Here is a 22,136-nt window from a genome sequence, read left to right as displayed (position 1 = left end):
ACCTAAGACAGAAACGGCTCTGGATAACCTCTTTCCTAATGTGCAAGTTATATTTTCCCTCCCTCACTATAAACCTTTAACAGTCTAAGCTGTTTGGGGGGGGGGGGGGGGGTTCTACCATTGAACATTATGGAATTGTTTTTAAGATGGTCCTATATGGATCATTTAGCTATTTGATTATGAATTTTAGAACCCATTTAGGTATAACAAATATATATTTGAACATTATTTGATAAAATATTGAACTTGGCCTTTACTAGACATAGAAACCATTGAATAACATATTCATAAATGGCCCAAAAAAATAGATAAATAAGTCATTAGGAATAAGGTTTTGAAGCGTCTGTCCCTTATCTAGGCGATATAAGAAAGCTCAGGAAATATTTTTGTTTTTTGGGACACATATTTAACTCCTTATTTTTGTTGGCACAAAACTACCTCCATACTTCCATTCATTTGTATGGTTACCTCAGATGAAGGTTTAATATCTATATATATATATATCTCCATACTTCCATTCATTTGTATGGGTTACCTTCAGATGAAGGTTTAATATCTATTATATATATATCTCCATACTTCCATTCATTTGTATGGGTTACCTTCAGATGAAGGTTTAATATCTATATATATATATCTCCATACTTCCATTCATTTGCAATGGGTTACCTTCAGATGAAGGTTTAATATCTATATTTCCATACTTCCATTCATTTGTATGGGTTACCTTCAGATGAAGGTTTAATATCTATATATATCTCCATACTTCCATTCATTTGTATGAGTTACCTTCAGACGGGTCCCATGAGTCCCATGGGACTCCACAGACATTTTCGTGAGAAGACTTTTGGGATGTCTCATGGTCTGACAAACTCCACTGTAGCGCGGCCACCTTCCACCGCAGATGTGAAAGGCTGACATAGGCTGATGCACAACAACTGATATCTCTATCTTAAACTGACAGATTTTGATGGGAATTTTTAATTATGTTACTTAGATTGACACACAGGTGCATCAATAGACTCTTAATTAAGTTGAGTAAAAGTGAAAGTCCCCATAATAGTTTTAAGCAACAACACCTTAATTCAAAATAACTAATCCTTTTTTTCTAGTTCAGAGGTTTCCAAATTGGTTCCCCACTTTAAATAATACTTTGGATTTATTTCACGAAAATGGCTGGCCAAAAAGACAATGATGCACGAAAATCACATATCAATCACAAAATCGATATTATAACCTACTTTTACCATGCCATGTCACCAACAAAGGTGCAATGTGTAGCGTACTCTCATGTTAATCAATGTTTATATTTTCATGTGCAATTGATCTGACAATAGCTACCACTAGCTACATTAACTACAACTAGCTACATTAACTACCACTAGATACATTAACTAATAGGACAAATATAAGCACTCACCAAATTATTATTATACCCTTTGTGTTTAGGCCTAATATTCTATTGGGGGTCTACCGAGACCCTTTATCTATTTTTGTTTGGGGCCATGGGAGAAAACAACGGTTTGGAGCCCCTGCGCTGCTTGACAATGTCTTCAGCCTGTTATTGACCGACTCATCCGTAAGTATAGTCGGTCTCAACACAGAAGTGGTAAGTGACATTAGACTTGCTCTTAGGCTTTTTGTCAGGGTGGTTCGAAGATAAAAGTTTCCTTGGAAGATAGCTCATTGAGTGCTAACAAGATCGGCTTCCTGTGCCTTCCAGCGTTAAGATTAGTTTACCATCGACGTCCTCGTTGGAGAGTGACCATTAGTTTGTGGAATGGTACCTTTGTGTAGACGTCTGCGGCCACATGATTGATTTGCTGTTTGGAAATGCAGGTCAGAAAAAAAAACAGATTTGAACTTAATACGGTGCAAGAAATAGATTTCTGGGGATTTCCTAGGTCACCATCGTAATACAGTAATTTTTTGTTACGCAAAAATACAAAATAAAGGAATAGACAAACAAAGACATATGCTCCTCCATTATGCTGGCTGGTTCGATTAGGCCTTCCTGTAATTCAGAAATTGTGTTATGTGTCTTATTACATTTCCTTCTCTCACACACAGCTAAATGTTTTGAGGTATGGATTTTCATTAGGCTATGGAGTGCTCTCACTGTTAGTAAACTCTCTTTCGAAATACTGAAACTCCCTAGGCTGAAGCAAACCAAGCCTCCAAGCTTCATCCTGGTGTTCTACCACTGTGTTATTTACCCAATTACTTAGCTCTCAACCCACTGGGCAAAGACGTCAGATAAACCATCCAATTTTGGTTGATATTTGATTGAGCAGTCAACAAACTTGAATTCAACCTGAGACTTGTTGATTTCTGGTTGAAATCTGGGTTTAAATTGACAGAAAACTATGCAGGTTGATGACTTTTTGAAAATCCAACCAATTAGCTGCATTCATGCAACAGGTATATGTTAATACATTGAACTGTACATACTGTAATAACAACGAAACTATCTCGAACCATGTTTTGCCCAGTGGGAAGCCGCAATGTGACAGCGATGTACCAAATATTGATGTAAACAAAATGTAGCATATTTACATTAGCACGTTAACATTATTACGAGTCATTCACCTGAAAATCAAGTGACATTTTCACATTGTTGTGACAGTACATCCCTGTGTAATGGTACAGTTATCAATGTTTCTATAGTCCATCCTCTGTGGCAATGTAATGTCATCATCAACTGCCCTGCAGTACTTCCCCTCAAACTCTGCAGTACTTCCCCTTAAACCCTGCAGTACTTCCCCTCAAACCCTGCAGTACTTCCCCTCAAACCCTGCAGAACCTCCCCTCAAACCCTGCAGTACTTACCCTCAAACCCTGCAGTACTTCCCCTCAAACCCTGCAGAACCTCCCCTCAAACCCTGCAGTACTTCCCCTCAAACCCTGCAGTACTTCCCCTCAAACCCTGCAGAACCTCCCCTCAAACCCTGCAGAACCTCCCCTCTAAATGTAAATGTAAGCCCTGATGGCTACAACAATAGATAACTGTGTGCTGCTATTAAGGTCACACACGGCAGCCACAGCCCCTGAACGTCCACGTCACCTCTGACCCCCCCGCTGGCCTTGAACTGTGACTGTATCCATCTGAACCAGCCAGTGGAGTTTTAGACTGGGCAGGGCACCGAGTCAAATGCATTTCGCGTTTCAGATTGGGAAGGAATTACTCTGTTTGGATTGGCAAGGGCTGCCAGAACTAGACCCCAGTCCAGATACACATGCACACACACGAACCAAATACACAAACATACTACAGCCAGTTCTAGACAGAGGGATACTTCAGCCAGTTCTAGACAGAGGGATACTACAGCCAGTTCTAGGCAGAGGATACTTCAGCCAGTCTAGACAGAGGGAATACTACAGCCAGTTCTAGACAGAGGATACTTCAGCCAGTTCTAGATAGAGGGATACTACAGCCAGTTCTAGACAGAGGGATATTACAGCCAGTTCTAGACAGAGGGATACTTACAGCCAGTTCTAGACAGAGGGATACTTCAGCCAGTTCTAGACAGAGGGATACTTCAGCCAGTTCTAGACAGAGGGATACTACACGCAGTTCTAGACAGAGGGATACTACAGCCAGTCTAGACAGAGGGATACTTCAGCCAGTTCTAGACAGAGGGATACTACAGCCAGTTCTAGATAAGAGGATACTCAGCCAGTTCTAGACAGAGGATACTTCACCAGTTCATGACAGAGGGATACTACAGCCAGTTCTAGACAGAGGATACTACAAAGCCAAGTTCTAGACAGAGGATACTACAGCCAGTTCTAGACAGAGGGATACTTCAGCCATTCTATACAGAGGGTACTACAGCCAGTTCTAGACAGAGGGATACTTCAGCCAGTTCTAGACAGAGGGATACTACAGCCAGTTCTAGACAGAGGGATACTTCAGCCAGTTCTAGACAGAGGATACTTCAGCCAGTTCTAGACAGAGGGATACTACAGCCAGTTCTAGATAGAGGGATACTTCAGCCAGTTCTAGACAGGGATACTTCAGGCCAGTTCTAGATAGAGGGATACTTCAGCCAGTTCTAGAAAGAGGGATACTACAGCCAGTTCTAGATAGAGGGATACACAGCCAGTTCTAGACAGAGGATACTTCAGCCAGTTCTAGACAGAGGGATACTTCAGCCAGTTCTAGACAGAGGATACTACAGCCAGTTCTAGACAGAGGGATACTACAGCCAGTTCTAGACAGAGGATACTTCAGCCAGTTCTAGACAGAGGATACTACAGCCAGTTCTAGATAGAGGATACTTCAGCCAGTTCTAGACAGAGGATACTTCAGCCAGTTCTATACAGAGGATACTACAGCCAGTTCTAGACAAGAGGATACTACAGCCAGTTCTAGACAGAGGATACACAGCCAGTCTAACAGAGGGATACTTCAGCCAGGTCTACACAGGATACTACAGCCAGTTCTAGGGGACAAAGAGGATTAATTCAAACGGGCCAGTTCTAGAGGACAGAGGGATACACAGCCAGTTCTAGACAGAGGAACTTCAGCCATTCTAGACAGAGGGATACTTCAGCCAGTTCTAGACAGAGGGATACTCAGCCAGTTCTAGACAGAGGATACTCAGCCAGTTCTAGACAGAGGGATACTTCAGCCAGTTCTAGACAGAGGATACTACAGCCAGTTCTAGACAGAAGGATATTCAGCCAGTTCTAGACATGAGGATACTTCAGCCAGTTCTAGACAGAGGATACTACAGCCAGTTCTAGACAGAGGGATACTTCAGCCAGTTCTATACAGAGGATACTCAGCCATTCTAGACAGAGGGATACTACAGCCAGTTCTAGACAGAGGGATACTACAGCCAGTTCTAGACAGAGGGATACTTCAGCCAGTTCTAGACAGAACTGATTCTGATTCATGATTCTGTATGGGTACAAAGATGGTCTAGGATATGAGCTATCGTAAAATTCTGTTTTACTGTATTGCCCCTCTATAACTGTACAATTTATTGATGGGCTTACATTTCATAAGTGGAATATTAAAACAATTATACTTACAGTGCCTTCAGAAAGCGTTCATACCCTTGACTTGTTACACATTTTGTTGTCTTACAACCTGAATTWAAAATGGATTACATTTGTTTTGTTTTCTCACCAATCTACACACAATCCCCACCCCGTAATGACAAAGTGGAAACATGCTTTTAGAAATGTTAGTACATTTATTGAAAAGGAAATACAGAAATATCTCATTTACATAAGTATTCACACTGTCACGAACGTCGTCAGGGAAATGACTGGACCAAGGTGCAGCGTGGTGAGCGTACATTTTTTATTTATTGGAATGTCGCCAACAAAAACAAGAAACAACAAAAACGAACGTGAAGCTTASTAGGGCTATACAGGCCACTAACAAAGACAACTACCCACAACTAAGGTGGAAAAACAGGCTGCCTCAGTATGATTCCCAATCAGAGACAACGATAGACAGCTGTCCCTGATTGAGAACCATACCCGGCCAAAACATAGAAATAAAGAAATATAGAAACCAAAAYATAGAATGCCCACCCCAAATCACACCCTGACCAAACCAACTAGAGACATAAAAAGGCTCTCTAAGGTCAGGGAGTGACAGTCCTCAGTTCTCATCCCGGTTCTGGAAGGGGTTCTTCACCCTCATTGTGTCATCGGCCAGCCTGTCCTCCGGGTTCCACCCCCAGTCCAACGGCCAGTCGGAACAAGCCAACCAGTGGTTTCCTTCCTCTCAGGCAACTGAGTAAGGAAGGAAGCTTGTATCTTTGTAGTGACTGGGTGTATTGATACAATAACTTCACCATGCTCAAAGGGATATTCAATGTCTGCTTTTCTTTACCCATCTACCAATGGTGCGAGGCATTGAAAAACCTCCATGGTTTAATTTGTGTTTGAAATTCACTGCTCGACTGGGGGACCTTAAATGCAATTGTCTGTGTGGGGTACAGATATAAGGTAGTCATTCAAAAATCATCCTAAACACTATTATTGCACACAGAGTGAATTTTATTATGTGACTTGTTAAGGCTTGTTATTCCACATATTTTACATATTTGATGACCAAGAAGAAGCATGAAGCCGATAAGTTACAACTGTTTCTCATTTCACACTTGAACTACAACTCCCACCAGATCTATAATGACTCTCTTTCGAAAGCTTACCGGTCAAAACCAGGTGGTGAAGTACTGGCTGGCAACGTTTAGTAAAACAAACGAACACATAACCTAACATAAAACGCATATCTTACAATCCTGTGAGTCTTCAGCTCGAGGGACTCGGGTGTGACGTCTAATCTAGTAGGCCAACAAAGCTGCGGGAGTTGTACTGTCGTTCAAATGAGACTTTTGGAATTGTCTGAGGGTAGGATAGCCAACCGGAGCTAGCGACCAAGCAACGGCATTGATCTATGCACTGGGAGGGAAATGAGAAGTATGTTGTGTTATGAGAAGACCCTTTGTAATATGGGTTTGCTTTACTTCTGAGGTAGACAATAGCAAGTCATTGTTCTTAGTGATCCTGCTTGACTCACTTCTCTTTCTGTGTCAACTAAGATTTCTCTCACAGTGAGCAAGCTGTAACCACCAACACGTGTTTCAGTAGGCCTAAGGTCGTTCTTGAATCTTGGTGGCATTTGCATCCCTTCCCTTTGCAACCATGAAACACACTTTAAAATGACAAATAGTTACACATCATACATGTTTTTGTTTATATTGAACTGTTTATCAATAATGCAAGTCCGTTATACTACAAAGGCTTATTCATTGTCAAAGTTTAAGTCCTTAGGGTAAGCAAATTGGCTTGTCCCAATAGTGACCCAGTAGAGTTGTAGTGGCATGTTTTGTGGATTTACAGATATCTATCTATTATTTGGAATGCTAGAAAGTAGACTGTAGTATCTTGAATAGACCAACATATAATTGGAGGACACAGCATGTAATCTTTGCTTGTCATTTATTAGGAACTGATTTACACCACTATCTATCACGGAGACCAATACTCAACTACTCAACTAACTCTCTCTATTGCTCAAAGAACAGTTACCAACCTAGGAACGGTGATAGCGCCCCCTATTGGTTAGATGAGCCAGCATCATTTATCACTCTATAACATAGACGTTGTATAGATCAATAAAAACAGAAAAGGTTATTAAAATACCTATTTCTTTACAAATATAATGTGTCCCTAAGTTTTATGTCATTGGTGCTACCACCTTGAAAATTCCTCATTACAAATATATACTGAACAAAAATATAAACACARCATGTAAAGTGTTGGTTCCGTGTTTCATGAACTGAAATAAAWGATCCCAGAAATGTTCCGTATGCACAAAAAGCTTATTTCTCTCAGATTTTGTGCACAAATTTGTTTACATACCTGTTAGTGAGCATTTCTCCTTTGCCAAGATAATCCATCCACCTGACAGGTTTGGCACAACAAGAAGCTGATTAAACAGCATGATCATTACACAGGTGCACGTAGTGCTGGGGAAAATAAAAGGCCACTCTGAAATGTGCAGTTTGGTCACACAACAGATGTCTCAAGTTTTGAGGGAGCGTGCACTTGGCATGCTGAATGCAAGATTGTCCAAATCAAATGAAATTGTATTGGTCACATACACATGATTAGCAGATGTTATTGCGGGGGTAGCAAAATGCTTGTGCTTCTAGCTCCGAGAGTGCAGTAATATCTAACAAGTAATATCTAACAAATTACATACAATAAACACAATATACCCAATACACACAATATACCCAATACACACAATATACCCAATACACACAATATACCCAATACACACAATATACCCAATACCACACAATATACCCAATACACACAATATACCCAATACACACAATATACCCAATACACACAATATACCCAATACACACAATATACCCAATACACACAAATCTAAGTAGGAATGAATTAAGATGACATGCACTATTTCTTATTCTGTATATATCAATTACAAATCTGCCTTTACTTAAATCATGTTTCTAGTCTATTGCATTGTTACAATGTGTAATCAATAATGTCCCAGGAGTAGGAGTGGTAAACACTGTTGAAGTGTATAATTGTAATACATCATTCAAATATCCTGGTATTGGATATGACTGGGAAAAAAACTTGCTAAATAGCGATTTTGTAAATTAACTTTATGACAAAGAAATATGCACAATCGTTTGTCTCTACATGAACTAACACATTCCTCTCAATTGTAAATGTTTTTCATGTTTTTAATGAAATTCACCAGGGACGGGTGGCTCGCGTCAAATTCGTCATTGGATCCACTCGATATGATTGGTCATATAAAAACCTTGGGACCCAAATGCATTAATGAGTGCTCTAACTCTCACTTGCGGTGGTCTGGAGCGATGAAGCCATGACGCTGGGTACCTCTAAGTCCCGCGGTGTAAGCTCGCAACTTTTAAAGGAGGAACCACTGTATATTCATATGGACGAGCGACATCAGAGCGGAAAAGACTAAGATACAGTAGAATAGTATAGAAAACAGTATATACATATGAGATGAGTATTGCAAGATATGTAAACATTATTAGGTGAATGAGATATAGTAGAATAGTATAGAAAACAGTATATACATATGAGATGAGTATTGCAAGATATGTAAGCATTATTAGGTGAATGAGATATAGTAGAATAGTATAGAAAACAGTATATACATATGAGATGAGTAATGCAAGATTTCTTAAGAAGCCGCCCCTTTTTTTCAATTTTTGACTTAAATGACATACCCAAATCTAACTGCCCGTAGCTCAGGCCCTGAAGCAAGGATATGCATATTCTTGGTATCGTTTGAAAGGAAACACTTTGACGTTTGTGGAAATGTGAAAGGAATGTAGGAGAATATAACACAATAGATCTGGTAAAAGATATTACAAAGAAAAAAACAACCGTTCTTTTTTTTTGTACCATCATCTTTGAAATGCAAGAGAAAGGCCATAATGTATTATTCCAGCCCAGGTGYAATTTAGATTATGGCCACCAGGTGGCAGCAGTSTATGTGCAAAGTTTTAGACTTATCCAATAAACCATTGCATTTCTGTTCAAAAACGTTGTATCAAGACTGCCCAAATGTGCTTAATTTGTTCATTAATAACTGTTCATGTTCAAAATTGTGCACTCTCCTCAAACAATAGCATGGTATTCTTTCACTGTAATAGCTACTGTAAATTGGACAGTGCAGTTACATTAACAAGAATTTAAGCTTTCTGACAATATCAGGTATGTCTATGTCCTGGGAAATGTTCTTGTTACTTGCAACCTCATGCTAATCGCATTAGCCTACGTTAGCTCAACCGTCCCGTGGAAGGGACACTGATCCCGAAGAAGTGACTAGTGTTCCATTTCTTAAAGTGGCCAGTGATTCCTAGTCTATGCCTATAGGTAGCAGCCTCTAATGTGCTAGTGATGTCTGTTTAACAGTTTGATGGCCTTGAGATAGAAGATGTTTTTCAGTCTCTCGGTTCCAGCTTTGATGCACCTGTACTGTCCTCGCCATCTAGATGATAGCGGGGTGAACAGGCAGTGGCTCAGGTGGTTGATGTCCTTGATGATCTTTTTGGTCTTCCTGTGACATCGGGTGCTGTAGGTGACCTGGGGAGCAGGTAGTTTGCCCCCGGTAATGCGATGGGCAGACCGCACCACCCTCTGGAGAGCCTTGTGGTTGCGGGCGGTGCAGTTGCCATACCAGGCGGTGATACAGCCCGACAGGATGCTTTCAATTATGCCTCTGTAAAAATTTGTGAGGGTTTTAGGTGACAAGCCACATTTCTTTAGCCTCCTGAGGTTAAAGAGGCTCTGTTGCTCCTTCTTCACCACACTGTCTGTGTGGGTGGTACATTTCAGTTGGTCAGTGATGTGTACGCCACGGAACTTGAAGCTTTCCACCTTCTCCACTGCAGTCCCATCGATGTAAATAGGGGGGTGCAGCCTCTGCTGTTTCCTGAAGTACACGATCATCTCCTTTGTTTTGTTGATGTTGAGTGAGAGGTTGTTTTCCAGGCACCACACTCCCAGAGCCCTCACCTCCTCCCTGTAGGCTGTCTCGTCATTATTGGTAAAGCCTACTACTGTTGTGTGATCTGCAAACTTGTTGATTGAGTTGGAGGCGTGCTTGGCCACGCAGTCATGGGTGAACAGGGAGTAGAGGAAGGGGCTGAGCACACACCCTTGTGGGGCCCCAGTGTTGAGGATCAGCAGAGTGGAAGTGATGTTTCCTACCTTCACCACCTGGGGGCAGCCCGTCAGGAAGTCCAGGACCCAGTTGCACAGGGCGGGGTTCAGACCCAAGGCCTCGAGCTTAATGATGAGCTTAGAGGGTACCATGGTTGTGAATGCTGAGCTATAGTCAATAAACAGCATTATTACAGCTATTCCTCTTGTCCAGATGGGATAGGGCAGTGTTCAGAGTGATGGCGATTGCAACGTCTGTGGATCTATTGGGGCGGTAAGCAAATTGAAGTGGGTCTAGGGTGGCAGGTAAGGTAGAGGTGATATGATCATTGACTAGTCTCTCAAAGCACTTTATGATGACAGAGGTGAGTGCTACAGGGCGATAGTCATTAGGTTCAGTCACCTTTGCCTTTTTGGGTACAGGGACAATGGCGGCCATCTTGAAGCAAGTGGGTACAGCAGACTGGGATAGGGAGAGATTGAATATGGCCGTAAACACACCAGCAAGCTGGTCTGCGCATGCTCTGAGGACCCGGCTAGGGATGCCGCCTGGACCGGCAGCCTTGCAAGGGTTAACATGTTTAAATGTTTTACTCACGTCGGCCACAGAGAAGGAGAGCCCACAGTCCGCACTGTGTTATCCTCAAAGCGTGCATAGAATGTGTTTAGCCTGTCAGGAAGCAAGACGTCGATCTCAGCGGCGTGGCTGGTTTTCCTTTTGTAGTTCTTGACTGTCTGAAGTCCCTACCACAAATCGTGTCTGAGTCGTTGAATTGCGACTMCACTTTATCTCTATATTGACATTTAGCATGTTTGATTGCCTTGCAGAGTGAATAACTACACTGTTTATATTCTGACATATTACCAGTCGCCTTGCCATTGTTAAATGCGGTGGTTCGCGCTTTCAGTTTTGTGCAAATGCTACCATCTATCCACGGTTTCTGGTTAGGGTAGGTTTTAACATTTACAGTGGGTACTACATCTCCTCTTCCTTATGAACTCAATCACCGTATCCGTGTATGCATCAAGATTATTTTCGCACGCTACCCTGAACATATCCCAGTCCACATGATCAAAACAATCCTGAAGCGTGGACTCCGATTGGTCAGACCAGAGTTGAATAGCACGAAGCACAGGCACTTCCTATTTGAGTTTTTGCCTATAGGACGGGAGGAGCAATATGGATTCGTGGTCAGATTTGCTGAAAGGAGGGCGGGGGAGGGCCTTGTAAGCGCTCTGGAAGTTTGAATAGCAATGGTCGAGAGTCTTAGTAGGATAGTCAATATGTTGATAGGATTTTGGCAGCCTAGTCCTCAGATTTTCTTTGTTAAAATCCCCAGCTACAATAAATGCAGTCTCCGGATATGTGGTTTCCAGTTTGCATAAAGTCCAGTGAAGTTCTTTGAGGGACGTCGAGGTTTCGGCTTGAGATGGGATGTAAACGGTCGTGGCGATGATGGAGATTAATTATTTTGGGAGATAACATGGTCAGAATTTAGTTGTGAGGTATTCTAGGTCGGGTGAACAGAATGACTTGAGTTCCTGTATCCTAGAATTACACCATGAGTCGTTAATCATGAAACACACCCCTCCTCCCTTCTGCTTCCCGGAGAGATATTTATTCCTGTATGCGCGATGTACTGAGAATATTGTTGGGTTTACTGACTCCGATAGAGCATCCCGAGAGAGCCATGTTTCCGTGAAACAAAGTATGTTACAGGCCCCGATGTCTCTCTGGAAAGAAATCCTTGCTCGAAGCTCATCAACTTTATTATCCAAAGACTGAACATTAGCAAGTAATATACTCGGAAGCGATGGGTGGTGTGTGCGCCTCCTAAGTCGAACCAGCAGGCCGGCTCGAGTGCCTCTCCTCCACCGGCGAAGTTTTGGGTCAGCCTCTGGAATAAGTTTGATTGCTCTGGGGAGAGTGAACGAAGGATCTGCTCCAGGGAAGTCGTATTGTTGGGCGTAATGATGGTAGTTCTGGTGAGTTATCGCCGCTCTAATATCCAATAGTTCTTCCCGGCTGTATGTAATGACGCAAAACATTTCCTGTGCTACTAATGTAAAAAATAGTACATAAAAAATATAAATACTGAAACGTTTTCTAAGAGCTAGTCGCGATGCTGCCATCTCCGTCGGTGCCATCTGCAGTCCACCAGAGCTGTTGCCAGATAATTTTATATTAATTTCTCTACCATAAGCCGCCTCCAACGTTGTTTTAGAAAGTTTGGCAGTACGTTCAACTGGTCTCACAACCGCAGACCACGCGTAACCACGCCAGCCCAGGACCTCCACATCTCCGGCTTGTTCACCTGTGGGATCGTATGAAGGGGTGCTGAGGAGTATTTCTGTCTGTAATGAAGCCCTTTAGTGGGGAAAAACTGATTCTGATTGGCTGGGCCTGACTCCCCAGTGGGTGGGCCTGGCTCTCAAGTGGGTGGGCCTATGCCCTCCCAGGCTGCGCCCTTGTCCAGTCAGTTGAAATCTACAGATTAGTTTATTTCAATTGWCTGATTTCCCTATATGAGCTGTAACTCAGTAAAATCTTTGAAATTGTTGCATGTTGTGTTTATATTTGTTACTGACCGGCTTGATTCAGTCCTATGTAGCAACATTTAAAATTGTGTTTTTTACAATGAATAAAAGTAGAGACTCAGAGCTAGAAAATTGTATATCATACACTGCAGTTGAGGAACAATGGGAAAGTACAGTAATTCTACTTTGAAAGTTGATAAACTTTTAAAGCCACTAGAGTCCCAAATAGTCTGGATAAATCAGACACTGTCGACCTGGTGATTAAGAATATGGCAGTGATGGTTCCCTGTCCGTCATGCTGCATGTCTTGAGGAGCGAAATCCTGCTCAGGAATGACCTCGCTAAATCACTGGAGGAGAAGCATAAGAATGGTGAGTTTCAGAAGAACATGACACAACTGAATAGAACGGAATATAATTAATTATATTGGTGAAGTCTGAGGGATTTTTCCATTATTGTGTGGATAACATAGTCAGTGACTGGTTGTGTTTTGATTTACTGACCACCCACTGAACATTGTGTAGTGTCAGCACTGTGCAGAATCCCTATGTTTACATGCACACGTTTAATTACCCTTTTCCTGCTTATCTGTTTGTGTTTTATATATATTTCCACACTATGAGGTTGGGATAATACTGGGAAATAATGAAAATGATGATAATACTCCCGAGTGGAGAAGCGGTCTAAGGCACTGCATCTCAGTGCAAGAGGCGTTACTACAGTCCCTGGTTCGTATCAGGGCTGTATCACATCCGGCCGTGATTGGGAGTCCCATACGGCGGCTCACAATTGGCCCAGCGTCGTCCAGGTTTGGCYRGKGTAGGCYGTCATTGTAAATAAGAATTTGTTCTTATTAACTGACTTGTCTAGTTAAATAAAGGTAAAATAAATAATGCACTTTTAGTGTGAGACTGCCTAAAATCTCTGCCTGTTTTGGTGGGATGGAGTTTTGGCCCATCTGGTGACCCGCGGTAAATTAAACCAATAAGAAARAGAATTCCAAACCTCTCTGCCAATAACAGCTAGTTTTCCGTTTTCCTCTCTCCACTCAGACCACTCCCAGACAGTCCAAGCAAACATTTTGCCTGAGTAATTGCTCTTTGCTAAGAAGCAATTTTTGTTTATTTTTGACCATTGGAATTGAAAATAATCACAGTAAGGTACTTAATTGTTACCCAGAAATTATTTTATATTGAGGCAAGGGGGTCATTGCCATTGTGATTCCTATTTTGTGTGACTTCCTATTCTGACATTGTCATTTTCACTGTGGTCTCCAGTGTCTAAAACAGAGGCCCCTTGGGAGGAAGCCCAAAGAAAACAACAAAATTGAAGAGCAAGTACAAGTACATACATCAGGGAATTGCAAAAAGCCTGGCCCGTCTTTAAGATATCTACACAGAACTCCACCTCACAGAGGGTAGAACTGAAGGCATCAGTTTTGAGCCCGAGGTGGTATTGGTTGAGAAAGCATCCAGAATGGAGGATTCACATTATACTCTAATCCAGTGATGACATCTTTAATTCGTCTCAAACCCAGAAGATCAAGACTGTCTTGACCACTGGGATTGCTGGAATAGGCAAAACGATTACAGTGCAAAGGTTTGTTCATGACTGGGTTGAGGGACACAGCAATCAGGACATTCACTTCACCTTCGTCCTTCCATTCCAAGAGCTGAATCTGATGAACGATGACAAAAGTCTGCTTCAGCTTCTTCAGATCTTCCATCCAGAGGTTGAAGACATCGAAGACAGCAAATTCAAAGACCTGAAGCTTTTGTTTATTTTCAACGGGATGGATGAGAGTCAACTTCCTTTCGATTTCACAAGGTTTGAGTGAACTTTGCAAGGTTTCGTCCATTGACGTGCTTCTGACCAACCTCATCAAGGGTCACTTGCTTCACGATGCACACATCTGGATCGCCTCACGGCCGGCTGCAGCCAGTAAGATCCCACACAAGCATATTGATCGGTTCACAGAGATAAGGCCGTACTTCATAAAAGCCGTCCGTGACCAAAAGCTGGCAACCAAGATCATTGCCCATATCAAGTCATCTCGAAGTCTGCACATCATGTGCCACATATCCATCTTCTGTTGGATCTCAGCCATTGTCCTTAAAGAAATGATGTCAAACACTGGAACAGAGACAGATATCCCCAAGACTCTGACCGAAATGTACATCCACTTCCTTCTCATTCTGACCAGTGTAAAGAATGAGAAGTACCATGGTAGAAATCAGAGAAACCCCAAAATGCTCCCATAAGATGACAAAGCACTCCTTCTTACACTTGGAGAGCTTGCCTTCCATCAACTGGAGAGTGGTGGACTCCTGTTCTATGAAGATAACATCAGAGCTTGTGGCATTGATGTGGACACAGCCTCGGTATGTTCTGGATTGTGCACCGATATCATCAAGGTTGAGTCAGGTCTGTATGACGAGCAGATGTTCTGTTTTGTGCATCTCAGCATTAAGGAACTATTTGCTGCTTTGCATGTGTTCAGTACATTTGTCAAGACCAATCAGAACCTTCTTAGCCCAGCAGAAAGTATCCGACTAAGATTTTCAAAGCAGATACATTACCTCCTGGGTTGCCAATGACAATTGGTGAAAAAGAGGAATTTGATGATGAAAAGTATACTTATTTTCCAGGTCATGGAATTTCCGAGTATGAAAAAGTGAGCTTCAAGTGCAGAAAGATTCAGGGAACAAATCATGAGAAGCTTGAAAGTTGCAATGTGTTCACAACACTGTCAGGCTTGCTCAGAAATGCGGTGGACTAGTCCTTGGAGACCGAGGATGGACACTTGGACCTTTTTGTCCACTTTCTACTTGGAATCTCAGGTGAGAGCAACCAAACTCTCTTGAAGAGCCTCTGGACAACAGTGGATGGGAATTTTGACAGCATCGAGGAGACCAACAACCACATCATGGAAACAATTAAGCACATCAAGCACAAGATCTGTGAAGATACCCGCCCAAAGGGATGCGGGCATGTTATGCACAAAAGCAATGTAAATTTAGTTCCAGAGAGATACATCCATTTGTTTCACTGTCTGGCTGAGCTGCATGACAATGCTCTACAGGAAGAGGTGCTAACCACCTTGAACTCAGAGAGAACTGGTGGCCCCACAATGCTTAGCTCTGGCTTAGCCCTGTATCAGATAGTACTTTGGAGGTCTTCGACTTGAAAGCCTACAACGCGCACTTAGATGGCCACTCAAGGCTCTTGCCACTCATCAAGTTATACAAGAAGGTTATGTGAGTAATTTCACTTGAATGAATGTGGTTTGATGATTGCACTTCCTAAAAGTGCATAAAAGTTGTATACTACAGACACTAATGTGAGTCCACTGTTGATCCTTCATGATCAACAGTTTCCTGAACAAGTGTGACAGCGAAAGAGGGGATTAAGATAAATAGCGAATGAGAGCTGCATAGGGCAAGGTATGCAGAGAGAGACAGAGATTTTACATACAGTGCTAAGGTGAATTACACTCATTGTTTGGATGTACACTGTCGCTTCAAATTCTCTATCTTTTCCCTCATCTCTAATCTCTGAAGACTGGAGATGTGTCGTCTAACTGAGGAGGCTTGTGAAGGTCTGGCCTCAGTGATCAGATCAAACCAAACAAAGCTGGAGTACTTCAATGTCAGTGACAACAATCTGCGGGATTCTGGAGCTGAACTGATTTTTAATGGGTTGATGGCTCCTCACTGCAAATTGCAGACACTCCGGTGAGTTCCTTTGACATTGGCTCTGTATGCAATTCTGCAGATTTCTCTGTATACTGTAAAGTAGTTGAACTTGGTGCCTTTACAGAGGGAAGATATGAAGCCACATGAGGACAGCCTCAGCTATACTTGTTTAGTTTTATAGCCCCCCCCCCCCCTCCACCCACCTACCCCACCATCCTACCACCACCCATCTCTGATACCCCCTCTAAAAAGAAATGTTTTCTCATGTTTGTGACAACTGTACATTCAGTTGTGTATGTCGTGCTATCAGAGGCAGAATGAATAAACATCTAATACATTTGCACAATGATGTACCCAATGAGTAATCTAAATGCGAAGTGGCCTTATGTCTTTTGAAAGCAGGCTACGCGATGGCCGTTCCTCTTTGGAGACGTTGTGAGAGGCTGTGTCTTGCGGCTTCTCACCGTCTACTACTACAGGACTCCTGAGGGAGCTGAGACCTGCGGAGCTCTAAACGACCTGCAGAGACTCTGGGAGTCCAAGTGTTCGTTTGAACATAAGCACTGGCAGGACCACAACTGTTTAATTTTGCTTTACAAACCTGAGTATACCCAGGGATTAACAACAATGCCTAGTTTATGAGCTTAAGTGCGTTGTTGATGTAATCTTATTGCTATCGTTTGATGTGTGTTTTTAGATAGTTTCTGTAGGAACTAACTTGTTTTTAATACATTTCTCTGTTTATATAAAAACCTCCCTCGCCCTACCCTCCCTCTATCTCTCTCCTCACATCTGCCCCTTCTCCGCTTTCTCTCTACCCCCTAACTACAACCTACTTTTCTGCCTCTTTCCACCTTCCCAACACTACATTATCTTTATCCCTCCCATCAACTAACTTCATACTCATCGCCACATCTCCTCAACCTTCTCTTTCTCTCATCCACACTCTCCCTCCAACACCCCACTTTCTCTCTCCCCCTACTCACTTACTTTCTCTCTTCTCCCTCTCCTTGCTCCTCACCTACTTTCTCTTTCCCTCTCCTCACTTCTCCTCCCATCCTACTATTCTACTCTCCCCTCTTACCTCACCTACTTGTTCTCTTCTCCCCACTCTTCCTCACCATAACTTTTCTCTTCTACCCCTCCTCATAACTTCTATCTTCTCTCTCTCACCCTTTCTCATCCACCCTTCATTCACCTGACTTTCTTCTCTCCTCACCTCTACCTACTTCTTCTCTCCTCTACCTACTCCTCTTCCCCTCCCACCTCTTCTCTCCCCACCTCTACATTCTCTCTCGCCCGCCTCCTCACTACTACTTTCTACTCTCTCTTTGCACCTTCACCTACTTTCTTCCCTCCCCTCCTCACCTACTTTCTCTCTCCCCCTCCTCACCTACTTTCTCCCTTCCCCTCCACACCTACTTTCTCCTTCCCCCTCCTCACCTACTTTCTCTCTTCCCCTCCTCACCTACTTTCTCTCTTCCCCTCCTCATCTACTTCTCTTCTCCCCCCCTTCACCTACTTCTCTCTCCCCCTACCTCTCACCTACTTTCTCTTTTCCCCCCTCCCTACCCTACTTTCTTCTCTCCCCTCCTCATCTACTTTCTCTCTCCCCCTCCTCATCTACTTCTCTCTCCCCCTCCTCACCTACTTTCTCTCTTCCCCTCCCACCTACTTTCTCTCTTCCCCTCCTCACCTACTTTCTCTCTTCCCCTCCTCACCTACTTTCTCTCTCCCCCTCCTCACCTACTTTCTCTCTTCCTCTCCCCACCTACTTTCTCTCTCCCCCTCCTCACTACTTTCTCTCCCCCTCCTCACCTACTTTCCTCTTCCCTCCTCTATACTCACTTTCTCTCCCCCTCCTCACCTACTTCTACTTTCTCTCCCCCTCCTCACCTACTTTCTCTCTCCCCTCTCACCTACTTCTACTTTCTCTCCCTCTCCCTCACCTACTTTCTCCCTTCTCCCATCCTCCACCTACTTTTCTCTCTTCCCCTCTCTAACCTACTTTTCCTCTCCCTCTTCACCTACTTTCTTCTCTCCACTTCCTTACCTACTTTCTTCTCTTCCTCTCCCCACCTACTTTCTCTCTCCCCCTCCTCACCTACTTTCTCTCTCCCTCTTCCTCACCTACTTTCTCTCATTCCCCTCTCACCACTATTTCTCTCTTCCCCTCCTCACCTACTTTCTCTCTCCCCCTCTCCTCACCCTTACTTCTCTCTCCCCCTCCTCTACCTACTTTCTCTTACTCCCCCTCCAACACTTACTTTCTCTCTTTCCCCTCCACACCTTACTTACTCTCTCTCCCCCTCCTCACCTACTTTCTTTATTTTCCATCCTCTCTCCATTCTCTTTCACTGTCCCCCCGTCTCTGATTGTCACTCTCTGTCATTCCCACTTTCTCTCTGCCTGTCTCGCTCTCTCTCCCTCCTCCCCCTTTCTACCCTCTCTCCACCTCTCTTTCCAGGATTGGAGACTGTCATCTTACTGAGGACTGCTGTGAGGACCTGGCGTTGGCCCTATGTTCACCCCTATCGGAGTTAAACTGTCTGGATCTATGGAGCAACAGCCTGAAGGACTCTGGAATTAACCAGCTCAGTACAGGGCTTAGTCACCCACGCTGCAAACTGCAAAAGCTGGGGTTAGTAATGCAGGACAAGGCTTTGTTCAAACACTTATAAAATGCACTCTTCCCTTCTACAAAGTATGCATGGCTGATACTTTCTTTGCTCTCCATAGGCTGTCTGGCTGTGATGTAACTGAGGATGGTTGTGCCTCTCTGCTGTCAACACTGCGTTTGAATCATGCCTACCTGCGAGAGTTGGACCTGGGCCACGAGCACGCAGACAGCCCCGGGCTGAAACACTTCTCAGAGCTGCTGGAGGATTCCAGCTGCAATCTGGAGAAGATTCTGTATGTGTGTTTACATTCACATCTGTATTTACCCTTAATATTCACCTAGGCTATCTATAATATGTATGTTACTTCAGTGTAACATAATATTATTACTCCACACATCCATTATAATGTATCACAAACTGTCAAATCTCAACTTTGCACTCCGTTTCTGTATACAGAGTCAGCCAGGACGGAGAGACGAGGAGAGCGACACTTCTAAAATGTAAACCTTAATATAACAGAGTAATGGAATTGGCATGTTGCTGTTTAGTAATGTTTTAATGCATTTGTTTCATTCATCTACAATGTATATATATATTTTGAATATAGCCTGAGATACATTGCTCATTGATTCAGTTGATCATCCTTCTAATATGACCTCTGCTACCTTCTACCCCTAGATGCCTGTCCTCTCACGTTTGACATCAACACAACGTCCGGGATGGTATCTCTCTCTGAGGACATCCAAACAGTGACAGACACAGCATTGAAGATCCACCCAAAGGAAGGGCATCCTCAGGTCCTGTGCAGAGAGGACGTTTCAGGGCATTCTTACTGGGAGGCAGAGTGGAAGGACCAGGCATGCTATATAGGACTCACACACAAGGGAATCGGAGAAGGAGAGGTGTTGGAACCACCGATAAGTCTTGGGTTATGATGTGTCATAGAAATACCTGTCAAGTCTTTCATAACGGAACGAAGTCAGAGAAACCCCTTGTGTCCACAGTTTGACAGAGAGTAGGAGCGTGCCTGGATAACTGGGGCTTCGCTCTCCTTTTACATCGTAACCAAGGACACAGCGAAGCTCCTGCACAAGGTTCACGCTACCTTCACTGAGCCGTCCTACCCAGCTTTCCTCGTGGGCCCGAACACCTCGATATAGCGATGTAGACTGACATCATTTGTATACCTCTCAATCAGTGAGTTGTCTGTCTGTCAGTTAATGAACTACAGTTTATGTGGTGCTGAGGGAAAAGGCACGTGTTTAGGACGCCCTCCTGACCAGAACACAGTGACGTCATATGTTAATGTTGATTTATATGTTTTTTCATTCGCCTCAAGATCTCACCAAGGACCCTTAGAAGCTAAGGCCGGGCCTAATGACCTGCACTCAAGACATCACTGTAACAGTCAGGTAATCCTAATGCAAGTCATTATACCTCGGTCCCCATTCCAGTATGCCATTTAACCTTAACATGACACCTAATGACGCATCTCATGGCATGAGTTTGACAGTTGGTATTGGTACATTTGAATAAACATGATGTTTATTGGTCTTTGATGAAAACAACATTTGACATAAAATTACTTTCCTTCACAAAGTGTACAGTAAATCACTTTGACTATTTGTGGATCTTGAAAATATTTTCCCTTGTCTGTTTTATACACCTGAGCCAATCAATATAATCTTCACACGCCATTCTGATATATGGGCCCTTTCGGTTTCAGCCTCAACTGCCAAGCTGAATGGGCTGTGTGGTGCAGAGTCTCTTGGTTTGTGGCTGTGGAAAAAATCATGTCAAATTGGGACTTCGTTAATAAGTGTGGGCAGGTGCAGTGAGAGTGGTTCCCTGTCCCACTGTCTGCACCATAGAGAGTGGCCCCTGGCCCACTGTCTGTCACCATAGAGAGTGGTTCCCTGTCCCTCTGTTGTCCCATAGAGAGTGGGTCCCTGGCCCACTGTCTGTCACAATAGAGAGTGGTCCCTGTCCACTGTCTGTCCCCAAAAGAGTGGTTCCCTGTCCCACTGTCTGTCACCATAGAGAGTGGGTCCCTGTCCCACTGTCTCACCTGAGAGTGTTCCCTGTCCCACATTCTGTCACCAAAAGTGAGAAGTGGTTCCCTGTCCACTGTCGTCCCATAGAGAGTGTTCCTGCCACTGTCTGTCACCATAGAGAGTGGTCCCTGGTCCACTGTCTGTCACCATAGAGAGTGGATCCCTGGCCCCCACTGTCTGTCACCATAGAGAGTGGTCCCTGTCCCACTGTCTGTCACCATAGAGAGTGGTACCCTGTCCCACTGTCTGTCACCATAGAAGTGGATCCTGTGCCACTGTCTGTCCCCATAGAGAGTGTCCCTGTCCCACTGTCTGTCACCGTAGAGAGCTGGTTCCCTCTCCCACGCTCTGTCTCCCATAGGAGAGTGGTACCCTGGCCCACTGTCTGTCACCAATAGAGAGTGGTACCCTGGCCCCCTGTCTGTCACCATAGAGAGTGGTTTCCCCTGCCACTGTCTGTCACCATTGAGAGTGGTGCCCTGGCCCACTGTCCTGTCACCATAGAGAGTGGATCCCTGGCCACTGTCTGTCACGCATAGAGAGTGGATCCCTGGCAAGGAAGACTAATTGCACAATCAAGGTTCAAATAGAATCATGCATAACACAGCCAAAGTGTGTCGTGTTGTGTTGTGTGTGTGTGTGTGTGTGTGTGTGTGTGTGTGTGTGTGGTGTGTGTGTGTGTGTGTGTGTTGTGTGTGTGGTGTGTGTGTGTGTGTGGTGTGTGTGTGTGTGTGTGTGTGTGTGTGTGTGTGTGTGTGTGTTGTTGTGTGTGTGTGAGACATACAGTTATTTGCAAGATTAATTGATGTGGCTAGCGTGTATAAAACAGACAAGGGAATATTTCAGATCCCCAAATAGTCAAAGTGATTTACTGACCACTTTGTGAAGGAAAGTAATTTTTGTCAGAAGTTGGTTTTCATCAAAGACCAATAACATCTGTTTAATCAAATGTACCAAATACCAACTGTTCAAACTCATGCCACTGAGATGCGGTCATTAGGTGTCATGTTAAGGTT

The sequence above is a fragment of the Salvelinus sp. IW2-2015 genome, linkage group LG11, assembly GCF_002910315.2.
Source record: "Salvelinus sp. IW2-2015 linkage group LG11, ASM291031v2, whole genome shotgun sequence".
In the NCBI taxonomy this organism is placed as follows: domain Eukaryota; kingdom Metazoa; phylum Chordata; class Actinopteri; order Salmoniformes; family Salmonidae; genus Salvelinus; species Salvelinus sp. IW2-2015.
This window is presented reverse-complemented; position numbering follows the sequence as displayed.